Raw genomic sequence first — 16209 nt, 5'->3', positions numbered from 1 at the left:
ATTTTTATCATTTATATTTTGTTCACTAAATTAAAAAAAAATATACTAGGAATACTTCAGCATTTTTTGTTATCCTTCATTTTTGCAGTTTCTCATTCTCTTTTCTTCTCATTTTGAATTATGCATATAACATAAATCTTTGTAAATTGGTTCTTAAAAAGCATATTGAAATTTAAATTCTGAAAGTGTTTTTAAATAATAGTGGAGAGAATATTCATATTCAACTTTCAATTTTAAAAAATTATAGCTATGACTAATAATTAACATTCAATTATTAGGTAGAAGAATATTACATTCTCTTAAATAAAATAATATCTCTAAGGCTAAAGTAGAAATTCTAATTTGGACACTACTACTTAACTGTTTATGTGTCCAGCCAATAATTTGGAAACCTGAGTTCACAATTTTTCATCCATAATTAATATTTTACATCAACAATAAATAGTTTCTCATCACATTAAATAGAAGTTTGACGCATGCAACTTATAAGTTCTAAAAGACATCATCAATTTGGTACATATGCAAATAATATAAACACTTGATATATACGAAACACACTTGCAGCCATCATCATAATTATTATGTTAATTATTTTTTTATATCTAATATACATATTCTTTTTAACCTTGAGAAATATGTACATGTGATTTATGAAGAGAAAAGAACAATACTCTTTTATCATAAAATTTCTATTTGAATACTTAATATAAATGGAGCAACACAAACTTTTCAAAATGACTTATTCGAGGTATATGGTCAATTTGAAGAATGAATGTTTCCACAAATAAATAATAGACTAATAAGATCAATAGATTATACAATATAAACAAAAAGTCATATAAAAATACATTTAAAAAAATCATATGGATTTTTCTCATTTAGTTATTCCCCTCACTACTAATAAATAATAATCTCGAAAATATATTTAAACTAAAGTAAAGCACTCTATTGATAATCACATATCAAATTAACTAATTAATGAATTTCATCAATAATTAAGAAATATAGTAGAACATGAATTGTATATCACTAATTTCCATATAGGACACAAGATATTCCAATAGAAAAACAAAATAATAAGAAAGTATATCGATCAAAATATTAAAAAGGAATGTAACCCAAACTTAAGCTTGACAAGGAGGAGTGGATAAAAACAAAAGGAAATTACTGCAATACAAAATGATGAGCACGATTAATTTTTTGCTTTAGAATCTCTCATCATCCTCTAGGTATTTTATTGCAGTAGCTAGGATGACTTTTTAGTAGGTACAGTTAATTGGCAATAAATAAGTTCGATGATTTTAGTCCATATCAAATTTATTTAAAGAAAAAGCTCTTCAAATACTCTTGATTTTTATAACAAAAGAGAGATTAATTATTCATGTGTATTTGATTCATGCATTAATTTAAATGAGTTATTTATTAAATATTTAATTATATTTTATAACATTTGTTCTAATTATTTTAATATTAAGATAAAATGATAATTCAACTTTGAGTTTTAAATTTTTTCACTTATAATAATATATGATATATAGATAAAGACCAAAGAACTAATAAGAAATATATTCATCAAACAACACTTTTTATTAATTTTTTTTCTCAACATTGTGTTAAACCTTATAATGACTACTAAAAAGGAACGACCGAAGTAGTTTCTTATATCGAGCTTGTAGTGAGGGAAGTTGCTATTTTATAATTCCTCCATCCTAATTCAAATGTTTTTAGTTTAATTCGACACTTAACTTAATTTGGAATAAAAATAGATTTTAAAATCATAAAATCATCTTAAATTAAAAGTGAGGCGGTGAAACAAAGGTTCGGGTCAATTATATAATACGTACATGCATGGAAAAATGTTGACGCGATGGGTGCGCATGCATATATATACATTATAATAGAGGTGAGAGAAAATTCAAAGCTAAAATTTATACAATGAGTTTTGCTAATTATTTCAAGTAAATATTACAATACAATAATAACTAATTAACTAGTTAGGGTTCACTAATTAAATATTTAAAGATAATTTTGTAAATTATATATATATATATATATATATATATATGTATGTATGTATGTATATATATTGAATAAAGACATTATTGGATTCACGTATACTCGTAATCAGAGCCAAAGGTCCATTTCATACAAACTTGGCATTTCTGCACTTGTCCAATAATTGTGAAAGTAGTACTGATCATCCACATGATGAGATGAATAATTATGAAGTGTCATATCTGAAGGGGTTGAAAAATCATGAGAAATATTAATTCCATCTTCAAAACTAGATAACTTTTTCCAAATATTACTATCATCTTCCTTTACGAATGAATCTGTTGATGAAATAATATTAGTGTTTGGATATGTATTAATATCGTTAGGAAAACAATTCTCCATCACGATTAATTCCGAAGAAGATGAAGAAGAAGAAGAAGAAGAAGTCGGTATTTGTTGAGCCAACAGAGAAGGCATCCATTCATAGAGAAGGAAGTGTCGAAATTGTTGACTATTGATTTCGCAATGAAGCTGTTTTGCATGCTTTTGCACTTTAGTTCTCCAGTAATTTTTAACATCGTTATCACTTCTCCCAGGCAAATTCTCAGCTATTTTTGACCATCTATTTTTTATTTTGAAAAAAAAATGAAATAATTATTACCATATCTTAAAAATCATTGACCATATCACTATTTTTTTTTATTTATTAAAAAATATAATAATAACAATAATTTCTATCTATATATGTTTTCAACCTTTATAAAATATAATTATTTCATTTATTCAATTTATATGACATATTTTATACATATTTTACTTACCTATTTCCGAAGCGAAAATGAAGGAGTAGAATAAGGAGCTGCTCTTGAGGAGTTATTTTTCCTCGTCTTAAATTTGGCCGCAAATAATTCAACCATCTTAGTCTACAACTCTTACCGCTACGCTTCAACCCTATATATATCAATATATACGTAATTATTTTTTGGTAATAGAAATAAAAAATGTTATATATTGTATACTTGTGATCTCTCTAACAACATGATATATATATACCGGCAACGTGAGCAAGTGAATCCCAACGTCCTTGTCCAAATATGGAGATGGAATGGATGAGTTTAGAGTCTTCATCAGAACTCCAGGGTCCTTTCTTCATCTCCATTGATACTTGCTTCATTCTCAAGGCTCGAATATTAATTAATTGTTATGAATCGATGTTTGAAATTAGCTAAGTGACTATATATATAAGTACATAGAAAGTGTCTTTAGTCATGAAAGTCCTTTTTAATTGGTTTGGGAGGTAGTGATTTTAAAAGTTTGAGATAAGGTTTGCATAAAAAGAGAGGATTGTATACGTTCGTTAGTACCAATACGTACTAACTAGTAGACATAAATATAATGAAATGTTTTGGAACAATAAATAGCGAATAATATTGTCAAATTCAAAAATGTTTTCAATACGTTATTTATTTTTAATTTATTATGTATATTTTGCGATTATGGAACTTGTAACTGGAGAAAACATGTGAATGACCAATTTAAATTTATGGAAAAAATATATACTGGTACATATAAAATCTTTTAACTCATAAAACTCAAAGGAAAAATTAGATGAATTGATACATTTTAATAAATAATTACTGATTTTAGTGATAATTTTTATTTATTACTATTTAAAACAATATTATGTTAAACCTGTAATATGTATTAAAGGTGAATTATGTATGCAATACATATGTATTATAATTGTTTTTTGAAAATTATTATGTTTGTTTGAAAAAATTGGGATAATGCACAAGTACCCCCTCAACCTATGCCCGAAATCTCAGAGACACACTTATACTATTCTAAGGTCCTATTACCCCCTCTTAACTTATTTTATAAGTAATTTTCTACCCCTTTTTAGCCTACGTGGCACTAGTTTGAAAAAAAAATCAACCATCGTTGGGCCCACAAGATAGTGCCACGTAGGTAAAAAAGGAGTAAAAAATTATTAATAAAATAAGTTCAGGGAGGTAATAGGACCTTAGTATAGTATAAGTGTGTCTCTGAGATTTCGGGCATAGGTTGAGGGGGTACTTGGGCATTATCCCGAAAAAATTTAACACATTGTATTATAAGTGTATTAAAATGTACGATAAATGCATTATCCATTATTAAAACTTGTATTACATTTGAATAATAAATTGTTCTTTGTAATATGTATTAAGCTTGTACTGTAAATGAATTAAAAGTGATCAAGTGAAAAAAAATGTTATTGTTATAAATGATAAATATTTTTTTTATCATAGTATATTTATGTAAGTTTTCCAAACTTAAATGGACTTGTAGAAATTTATAGCGGACTTTTAAAACAGACGGAGCCATACGTAATGCTTCTGGTCCTAATATAGTTTTTTAATAAAAAAAATTGAATGTCTAAAATGACGTCAGATTCATAGACTAATACATACGAGAAAAATTAATTAAAATCAAGTTGTTGTTGTTATTATTATTATTATTATTATGAGAATTACACAACTAATTGTGAGAAAGTGTATATTGTATATATTGACTTCATTTTAATGTTTTTTAGGTATTTGATTCTTGAATTTGTAGTGATAAAGTCTAACCGTGTTTACCGCGCTAAGCTCAATCTAGAAGGATGCCAATTAATGCCTTTATTCCCTCACCACACCAAAATCACCCTACCCAAGGAAGGTATAAATCTAATCCCCCGCCCTTTTAACCTATTAAATTTAAATTCTGAATCTTTCTAATCGCTATAATTATTATTGCATATTAATCAGTTTGGTTCAATTTCAAAGTTTATCAGTTTGATTTATGAGTTATCGATTTGTTAACATTTTAAAATTGTTATAGAACCATTAAAATATCGATTCAGTTATTGATTTAACTGCTAATATTTGAGAAATTATCATTAAAAGATACTTAAAAACAAGGTGACAAACCAAATGAACCATGTATATGAGTTAACAGATTGCATCTTGACCAAAACAGAAAAAACAAACACTGATGCATTCTAGAATAACTGAAAGTTTGAGACAAACAAAAATTAAAGTATGAAACTAAGCTTTAAGTCAAGTACTTTATAAACAAAATGATATAAATATATATATCGATAAATATGTTAAGAAAAACTTCAAACCATTATATATCAATAACTCGATAATAAAAAAAATTAAAACTATTACTAAAACTACTAAATCAATAATCCATTGTCCATAAATCTTAAAATTCAAAATTACTAGCAAATCTATGGTATATATGGTTGAATTCAAAGATTCTTAATCCACTCAAAAAAAGAGAGGATTCTTCATTGACAAGATCACTTGCTGCTGAGAAGGCCAGCAGGATTATTGAGATAACACAATGCTTTCAAAATTCCAACAAATGGTGTGTTTGTGGGAGAATCAAATGACCAGCTATTTTCTACCATTTCTATTTGTCACTATTATAATTAGGATTACGTATTGATCGATTCATCAAATCAACTTATCGGTTATTAATTTATAATACGCTAAATCGTTATAATTTTGAAATTTATCGGTTTAACTTATTGATCAATTTGTAATATGCTAAATCGTTACAGAATTATTAAGATATTAATTTATTAGTGTAGTAAGGGACGTGGTCCAATACTGCTTAAGTGAAGGCATACATTCTAACATGTACTAACTAGTAGGCATAAATATAATGAAATGTTTTGGAACAAGGAAAAGCGAATAATATTATCAAATTTAAAAATGTTTTCAATACGTTTTTTTTAATTAATTATGTATATTTTGCAATTAGTAGGCATGTCATGCAAATTTTCTACATATTATGGAACTTGTAACTGGAGAAAACATGTGCATGACCAATTTGGATTTATGGCAAATATATATACTGGTACATATAAAATCTTATAACTCATAAAACTCAAAGGAAAAATTAGATGAATTGATACATTTTAATAAATAATTATTGATTTTAGCAATAATTTTTATTTATTACTATTTAAAATAATATTATGTTAAATCTGTACTATGTATTAAAGGTGAATTATGTATGCAATATATATGTATTATAATTGTTTTTTGAAAATTATTATGTTTGTTTGGTAAAAAATTGACACATTGTATTATAAGTGTATTAAAATGTGTGATAAATGTATTATACATCATTAAAACTTATATTTTATATTTGAATAATAAATTGTTCTTTGTAATATTTATTCAACTTGTACTGTAAATGAATTAAAAGTGACCAAGTGAAAAAAATGTTATTGTTATAAATGATAAATATTTTTTTTAGGATAGTTTATTTATGTAAGTTTCCCAAACATAAATGGACTTGTAGAAATTGATAGCGGACTTTTAAAACGGAGGAAACTATACGTAATGCTTCTGGCCCTAATATAATCTTTTTTTAAAAAAAATAAAATTTGAATGTCCTCAATGACGTCAGATTCATGGGCTAATACACACGAGAAAAATGATAGAAGTCAGGTTATTATTATAATAATAATAATAATAATAATAATAATAATAATAATAATAATAATAATTATTATTATTATTATTATTATTATTATTATTATGAGAATCACACAACTAATTGTGAGAAAGTGTATATTGTATATATTGACTTCATTTTAAAGTTTTTTTAGGTATTTGATTCTCGAATTTGTAGTGATAAAGTCTAACCGCGTTTACCGCGCTAAGATCAATCTAGAAGGATGCCAATTAATGCCTTTATTCCCTCACCACTCCAAAATCACCCTACCCGAGGAAGGTATAAATCTAATTCCGCGCCTTTTTAATCTAGTAACTTTAAATTCTGAATCTATCAGATGTTTTAGTCGTTATAAATAGTGTTGCATATTAATCAGTTTGGTTTGATTTAAAAGCTTATCAGTTTGATTTATGAGTTATTGATTCTTTAACATGTTAAAGTTGTTATAGAACTATTAAAATATCGGTTCGGTTATTGGTTTAACCATTAATATTTTGAGAAATTATCATTAAAAGTCACTTAGAAATAAGATGAAAAACCAAATGAACCATGTACATGAGTAAATAGATTGCATCTTGAGACTGCAAAAACAAACACTGACGCGCTCCAATATAACTGTGAGTTTGAGACATCTGGAAATTAAATATGAAACTAAGCTCTAAGTTAAGTACTTTATAAGTAAAATTATATAAATATATATCGATAAATTTGTTAAAGAAAAAACTTCAAACTATTAAAAATCAATAACTCAATAATAAAAAAAATTCAAAACTATTACTAAAACAACTAAATTAATAATCCATTATCGATAAATCTTAAAATTCAAAATAACTAGCAAATCTATGGTGTATATGGTTGAATTCAAAGATTCTTAATTCACTAAAAAAAGAAAAAGAAAAAAAAGAAGAGGATTCTTCATTGACAAGATCACTTGCTGCTGAGAACGCCAGCAGGATTATTGAGATAACACAATGCTTTCAAAATTCCAACAAATGGTGTGCTTGTGGGAGAATCAAATGACCAACTATTTTCTACCATTTCTATTTGTCACTATTATAATTAGGATTGCGTATTGATCGATTCATCAAATGAACTTATCGGTTATTAATTTATAATACGCTAAATCATTATAATTTTGAAATTTATCGGTTTAACTTATTGATCAATTTGTAATATGCTAAATCGTTACAGAATTATTAAGATATTAATTTACAGTGAATTTATTGATCTTTATCAGTTCAGTTATTGAGTTAACTGTTAAGATTTGACATAAAAAAAATATCATTAAAAATCACTTAGAAATAAGATGACAAAGCCAAATAAACCATGCACGCGTGTTAATAGATTGCATCTTTTGCAAAACTACAAAAGCAAATCAAGTACTTTATATACCGAATAATATATTGATTGATCCGTTAAGGAAAAATTTCATACCATTAAGAATCAATAATCCGATAATAAAAAAAAAGTATACTTTTACTAAAACCACTAAATCGATAACCCATTATCGATAAATTATAAAATTCTAAATCCAACCTGTGTTTATCCGTACTAGCAAATGTATAGTGTACTATATGTTTGAATTCAAAGATTCTTAATGCACACGATGCTTTCAAAATTCCAACAAATGGTGGGTTTGGCGGAGAATCAAATGACCAGAGATGAAAGTAATACAACTATTTTCTATTTGTCACTAACTATTTATTTGGATTGATCTCAAAATATATCATGAAAGATTGTTGATTATAAAAAGTATTTTTTTTAGGATAAAATAGATAATTTAAACTAAAATTAGTTTCCAAAATACAAAAAAAGATATTTGTTTAATAGCATTCTGTATATGATTGATTCTTTTGCAGTGGTCATTTTGTCACTATTGATACGTAGACTTTATATTGCTTCCAATAATGAGACTATATTTTTTGGTAACAAGGAAAATAATGGTGGGAGATGAGATTCATGAGGATGAGTCTTTGGACTACCAGAAGCTGGGCGCAGTGCACTATCTCACTGCGCCCAATGCTGCTGAAGTTTGGCATCTGCTTGAATTAATGGTTCAATATATATTACAAAGGAGAGTACACATGGGGATCTAAAAAGGCTTAAGTTTCAGATTTGATATATATGAACGGCTCATTTAGGAAATTGCTTGAATAGCTTATCATTCAATATCCACAGTGATCAACCAACATATTACAGCACAACTTAACCCAAAACGGGGGGAGGGGGCAAAGTTACCACGATTAAGCTGAAGTGTGCAAATACGAAATGGCTGTTAAGCTACGATTTTTATGGAAATTGGCTACTGAAACCACAGGTACATGGTAAGTCTCCAACATATTTATTTTATTCCCTACTTGACTGCACACAACTAAAGATGATTAAACGTTTCAACTTCAAGATAGAGGCGTTGCCGCTCAAGAAGTTGATAATGCAGAGGACATATCAGCATGCCCTCCCATCATCCTCTCTGCCTTTTCTCCCCGTTCACCTGTTCCAGCGTACCGTAGAATCATTACAAGGGACAAGTTCAAACCTCTATGAAGGATATGAAATTTAAATGATAAATCAACCTACGGAGACTGTCTAACTTATACATACAAATGGAGTATCATTCGGCAAAACATTCTACTTACCAGTACGAACTCTTATAACATCGGAGATGGGAGTCACTGCCAAAGTTTTTTAAAAAAAACAGCATCAGTAATTCAGTACATTTTGTAATATTTTCATAAAGACAATAATGTCTAGCACATCAAGGTTCCGAGAATATTCAATTGGAATATGAAAAACTAATGATATCCCAATAGATGGCCCAACTTTAACAGCCACTTTGAAACTTCAGGGTCTCTTTCACTCGTTTAAGATTTTCTTTGCAAGGAAAAACATGTCATGTTTAACGTTAGCAAGATCAAAACTGCCAAACACATACATGTGAACTAATTACCACTAGAAACTGTGTTTTATGCTCTTCAATAAATTTCTTCTGAATAGATACCTGCATCTTTTTTAGTTTTAATACTAAATAAAAAAATATGTCCGTTAACAAACCACTTGCTAATACAATATGGCCATTAACTTGAGCACACAATAAGCTCTTGTAGCATCAGACAACCTGTGTGATGATCCACTCCAGGCTTGGCTCGACGTTTTGGTAGAATAAATGAAATTAAGATCAAAGCTAGGCTTCTAACATGAGAAACATACTCACAAAATAAAATGCCTTGAGAGGAAAACATAGAAGAGTGTGTGTGTGTCGATAAATCATAACTGTATGTATCTTTATAAGCTAGAACTGGAATCATGTTTCCTCACAAGACGTTTAAATATTTAAGAAAATAAGCATCAAAGCAAAGGAGAGCTCAACAAATTTGGGCTTCAATTAAACTATTGTGAACAATGTCACTGATGGATTTCCTTGTCTGACAAAATAGAAGGTAAAAAGATCAAAAAATGTCTTGATAAATATTTCTATGTCTCTCAGTAAATTATCTTGGCTAAGATTGTGACGTGCATTAAGTTTATATTTGCAATAAAGTCTTGAGCTAATATATTATTGAAACAAGTGTAGCAATATTTTCATATAAAATAAAACCTGAATGTACTTTGTAGGATCATTAGTAAATTATTTTCATGACAATATCATTTTTAGTAGCGTATAAAAAGTTTTTAAAATCTATTAAATATGCAAGGTTTTACAAATTTCAATTTGAATAAAAAGAACGAGACTACAAAATTGAATATCCTTCCTTGTATATAGTAGTAATGAAAGAAAAAATATTTTCAAATGAAGCGACAACGGTCAAATGGAACTCCGCTCCTCCTGAGACTCAAATGCAACTAGGAGCATCAGCACCAACCGACGTCATTAGAGAGAAGAATTGAATGACTTATCTATTGAGCAGAGAAGGAGTGAGCAAAGGTGGAGTGAATTACCAGTCTTTTGTAACCACTACTATTTAGATAGTTCCACCAATATATACAACCAAAGTAATATGTGTGGAACTATGTACAATAGGAAACTACCTGTTTGTTATAGCTATTTATTAAGTCATTAACTGGTTGAGACTTCAACTTATCCTACTATACAAAGCATGACCTCTTTCCACAAATATTTATGTCATTTAGCCAAAAAAAAAAGAAAAACTTAACAGAGGTGAAATATATTTGAATTATTTGGGTAATGATAGAATAATTTTAAATTAATAATGAAGGATGAAATTGATCTATTTACCATAGTAAAAAAAATTGAACATTTTTGCTTTTATAAGTATAACTTTAATTGTCAAAGCTTTTAATTAAATTTAAAGGGGCTAGATGTCCTATTATAAAGATTAGATAACCTACTTAGATATACTCATTTCATTAGTAAGACCTAGCTAAGGCTTGACTAAAATTAGTAGGTTAATAGAGCCTGACATGTTAGTTTATAGTTGGAAACTTGTTTAAATTATGAAAAATGTCTATTGAAGTTAGTTTGGTGATTTTAGAGGTCAAACGTCAAGAAACGACTAAAACGTCTGGAAACTAGTTATTTGAACCAGTGAGTTGTAATGGTCCTGTTGTCGAAGTTTTGAGTGTTGTTTGAGGGTTAAAACTTGTAGAAGTGACTCCTGCACTTATAACAACATGTTTAGGGTCCAAACGTCCTTGACGAGGACCAAAGAGGTCCTTGAGAAGGACCCAGCCTTGGAGCCAAAAGCTGTAAAAAACAGCTTCACCTACGAGACCCAAACTATGCCCAGTAGACTGTTATATGGGAATTTTTAACCAAACTAAGCCATTATATAAAACAATCTACCAAAGTAATACATTTTTCACAAGTTTACAAAACTAGTATAAACGTATTTCACGGTAACATTTTAGGGTATATTTTATTTTTTAAAAACTAACAGCATTAGGTTGATATACGTTACTGTAAGTAACGTTTTACTCCTAAAACGTTATTTTCAGTAACGTTCTACTCCTAAAACGTTAATATGAGTAACGTATATCAATCTGACGCCATCAACTTTTGAAAAATAAAATATATCCTAAAACGATACTGTGGAATATGATTATACTAGTTTTGTAAAATTTTAGAAAAACATATTATTTTGGTGAATGACTGACTTTATATAATGACTTAGTTTGGTTAAAACCTCGTTATATGGACAGTAGGTCTAGGTCGTACGTTGGGACTTAGTTTGGGTAGTTTAGCTCCCAAAAAGTGACCTTTGAACCAAACTACAACCATGCAGTACGGTCCGTAACTCCAATTACGATTCATAGGCGGAGGGGCCTAGGTGCTGCCAATTTCCAGCCTTCTAGTTCTAAGTTGGTGATTGGGAATCAAGTTGGTCAATTAATTAAGGACTCACTGGGATTGGTTACTTAGTTGATTAATCACCTTTATATGCTAGCAAGACACTAAACTAAGCCTTCAAAACAGTCCCCAAAACAAATCCCCTAAAAGCAGTTTTTAGTGATTTAGTCTTAACAAATTAGGTGATAAACTTCAAAGGTCATATCTCTTAGCTCAAAATGGATTAGGTGGTCCATTACCTATCTAATTAGAGATCTTTGAGTTCTCTTTCCAACGGCATCTCGAGTTTACCTAATTCCGATCTCGGAGTAAAAAGTTATGCCCCAAATAGTGAAGCACTGTCAATCCTAAACTACGAGAACAAACTACAGACAATAGTTCAAACTTCGGCCCATAGATGGACAATTTAAGTACTGCCAGTTTTCAGATTATTCGTTTTAACTTAGAAGTTACGGGTTGGGTTAGATATTAATGAGTGGTTATTATAGATCGTTTAATAGGTTATTTCAAAAGAAGCGACAACAGTCAAATGAAACTCCGCTCCTCCTGAGACTCAAATGCAACTAGGAGCATCAACACCAACCGACGTCATTAGAGAGAAGAATTGAATGACTCATCTATTGAGCAAAGGAGGAGTGAGCAAAGGTGGAGTAAATTACCAGTCTTTTGTAACCACTACTATTTAGATAGTTCCACCTATATATACAACCAAAGTAATATGTGTGGAACTATGTACAATAGGAAACTACCTGTTTGTTATAGCTATTTATTAAGTCATTAACTGGTTGAGACTTCAACTTATCCTACTATACAAAGAATGACCTCTTTCCACAAATATTAATGTCATTTTAGCCCAAAAAAAAACTTAACAGAGGTGAAATATATTTGAATTATTTGGGTAATGATAGAATAATTTTAAATTAATAATATAATGAAGGATGAACTTGATCTATTTACCATAGTAAAAAAAATTGAACATTTTTGCTTTTATAAGTATAACTTTAATTTTCAAAGCTTGTAATTAAATTTAAAGGGATAGATATCCTATTAAAAAGGTTAGATAACCTACTTAGATATACTCATTTCATTAGTAAGACCTAGCTAAGGCTTGACTAAAATAGTAGGTTGAAATAGAGTCCAACATGTTAGTTTATAGTTGGAAAATTGTTTAAATTATGAAAAATGGCTATTGAAGTTAGTTTGGTGATTTTAGAGGTCAAACGTCAAGAAACGACTAAAACGTCTAGAAACTAGTCATTTGAACCAGTGAGTTGTAAGGGTCTTATCGTCGAAGTTTTGAGTGTTGTTTGAGGGTGAAAACTCGTAGAAGTGACTCCTTCACTTATAACAACATGTTTAGGGTCCAAACGTCCTTGACCAGGACCCAAGAGGTCCTTGAGGAGGACCCAACCTTGGAGCCAAAAGCTGTCAAAAACAACTTCACCTACGAGACCCAAACTATGGCCAGTAGACTGTTATATGGACAGTAGGTCTAGGTCGTAAGTTAGGACTTAGTTTGGGTAGTTTAGCTCCAAAAAAGTGAGCCTTTGAACCAAACTACGACCATGCAGTACGGTCCGTAACTCCAATTACGGTCCATAGGTGGAGGGGCGTAGGTGCTGCCAATTTCCAACCTTCTAGTTCTAAGTTGGTGATTGGGAATCAAGTTGGTCAATTAATTAAGGACTCACTGGGGTTGGTTACTTAGTTGATTAATCACCTTTATATGCTAGCAAGACCCTAATCTAAGCCTTCCAAAACAGTCCCCAAAACAAATCCCCTAAAAGCAGTTTTTAGTGATTTAGTCTTAATAAATTAGGTGGTAAACTACAAAAGGTCATATCTCTTAGCTCAAAATCCATTACCTGTCTAATTAGAGATCTTTGAGTTTAATTTCCAATGGCACCGAGTTTACCTGGTTCCGATATCGGAGTAAAAAGTTATGCCCTAAATAGTGACACACTGTCAATCTTAAACTACGAGAACAAACTATGGACAATAGTTCAAACTTCGGTCCATAGATGGACAATTTAAGTACTGCCAGTTTTTAGATTATTCGTTTTAAGTTAGAAGTTACGGGTCGGGTTAGCTATTAATAAGTGCTTATTATAGGTCGTTTAATAGTTTATTTCACCACCTATAATAATAAACCCTAAACTAGTCATTCTGACTAATCCACCTAAAGCCCCCAATGTTTTTCCAGAACTCTTTCTCAAAAACCTCCATTGAAGACCTAGAAGAAGATCAAGTAACTCTTGAATATGGAAGTTTTTTCAAAGGATTTTCATGGAATTCTACTCTTATGAGAACTCTTTATTCTTTGTTAGCTATGACCAAGAAGTCCCTTCAACTATGATTTCAAAGTTCTTTAAATTCTAGGTTTTCATCCAAAGCATGGTTCACCTTCTAAAAACGTTTTAATTGATAAATTATGATTGTTTATGATAAAATATGTTCAATTATGGGTGAAAACATGGGGTATTAATATTTTTTGAATAAAATCCAAAAAGACTCATGTTCTACCCCTTGTTTCTCAATTGTAAGCCTTGTCTGGATTGATTGATGGGTATAGATTGATAATCTAGAATCTCTACATTGATTAGGTGATTTTACTATGAATTTAATCTATCTCATGCTCTATTACTAAGGATTAGGGTTAGGTCTTGATGGATGACCTTAGAATTAGATCACCTAGACATGAATTGATTATGATGAATCTTGTGGACCTAGACTAACTTGATTGTGATCATATTAGTTATGTTGTTGGTTTATGATGTTCTTCTATCTAAAGTGCCTATTCTAAGATGATATACTTTATCTTGACTCTTGTCTTTGAAGGGAAATCTGTGAAGGTATGATATGTTGAACTTTCTATATATGAATGGTTTGATCCACTTATGGTGGAGGTGTTTACTTTTGATGCATAACCCCCTATATGAGTGTGTGATTCTATACATTCCATGAACTACCTACTTGAATGATGAATGTATTCATGTCTATTGCAATGAATATTAGATGTGTTGATCTACATGGTCTAAGATCCTTAAATGCAATATATGTGAATTGTGCATGAGTTGGGATATGATGTACATGTTGTGATCCCTTTTGAAGAGAAGTATCTATAATGATTGAGGACAATTATCCACACACATACACTTGCATAAACATGAATATGATGTATATGTGGTGTCAATTGAAAGGCTAGTTCTCATACACATCGTTACATACTATTATGCATGAAATGTGCATGACCATGAAGATATGACTATGATATGAACATGAATGTTGTGAGATGATTATAGATGTGTAGTTATATTGAGTTGAAGGTAATTCTCATGAACACTATATGACTATGAGATGAAAGATACAATCTCACATGATGTTGGTTCTATGATGAAAGGTCATTCTCATTTTGAAACCCTTGAGCTAAATGATATATGAGGGATTAAGTCCATAAGGTATTCTTTCTGAACCATTGCTAAAGTAAAGACCAATGACTACATAAGGGGGGAGGGGGGGATTGTGCTTAGCACTGAGTGGATATGAAAATGAGAAGGTTTTCTTCAAAAAGGAAGAGAGGTTCCCCCAATGGTCTCATGATATGGAAACCCACACTTCAATAAGTATAAGGTTTCTAGAACTCTCCCTATCCCATAACTATGCGCCCACATCAGTTGTATCTAATGGATCCACCTAAATGCTACCATAAATGTATGCCCAACCTTGGCAAGTAGGACACTCTCTTTTCGGTGTGAGAGATAGTCACCGGAGTCCATATGGCTCACATTGTCTATGTCAGTTATGGAAAAGTTTGCCAAATGCTTAAAATATGAATGAAGATAAGAACATGAATTCTAACTAGGTTCTTGAGGGATACTACTTAGTGTAGGTGATGGTATGGGACGTTACCTATGCATTGCACAAGTGGGTCTTAAGAGAGGTTCTGGTGTAAGTTCTTCATGCATGGTTACTCATGAATGATGTTATGGTTGGTTTTACTTATTATGATGACTAATGAAGTATGTGACTATGCTTATGACTTCATGATGGTTTTTTTAGTATATGTGGGGGTATGAGACTTCATATGTACATTGCACAAGTGAACTTGTGAAGGGATTCTGAGGGTGGTTTACTTGTGATAGTTAACTATGAAATATGACTAAGATATATGATATGAATGTGTTGCATGAACGGTAACTGATGACTCCTCTAGGAGATCTACTTGGTATGAGGGGTATTATGGGATGCCACTCATACATGGAACAAGTAGACTTCTAATGGAGCCATGGTTTAGTTCCATTTTATTACAAAGATTATGAGTAATGCATGCTTCCATTGAATTATCCTTATGATTGACTTTCCTTGATATGAGCTAATGTTTGTGAATGCCTCTTCACTATGTGTATGAACTATGG

At 30.2% G+C, this 16209-nt stretch overlaps 2 long non-coding RNA genes across 2 annotated transcripts; both read right to left on the bottom strand.

Annotated features, from left to right (window-relative positions):
* Positions 1-2751: 2751 nt before the first annotated feature.
* On the bottom strand, positions 2752-3188 carry LOC101246252 (uncharacterized). The gene is made up of 2 exons (XR_011221634.1): positions 3049-3188; positions 2752-2946 (listed from the first exon to the last, which is right to left on the bottom strand). It is a non-coding gene; the product is annotated as an uncharacterized lncRNA (long non-coding RNA).
* Positions 3189-8603: 5415 nt separating this feature from the next.
* LOC138349100 (uncharacterized) lies at positions 8604-10562 on the bottom strand. Its single transcript, XR_011221633.1, has 2 exons — positions 9126-10562; positions 8604-8980 (listed from the first exon to the last, which is right to left on the bottom strand). It is a non-coding gene; the product is annotated as an uncharacterized lncRNA (long non-coding RNA).
* Between the last annotated feature and the right edge of the window lie 5647 nt (positions 10563-16209).

Source organism: Solanum lycopersicum, chromosome 6, assembly GCF_036512215.1.
Source record: "Solanum lycopersicum chromosome 6, SLM_r2.1".
NCBI classification, from domain to species: Eukaryota; Viridiplantae; Streptophyta; class Magnoliopsida; order Solanales; family Solanaceae; genus Solanum; species Solanum lycopersicum.
This window is presented reverse-complemented; position numbering and strand designations above follow the sequence as displayed.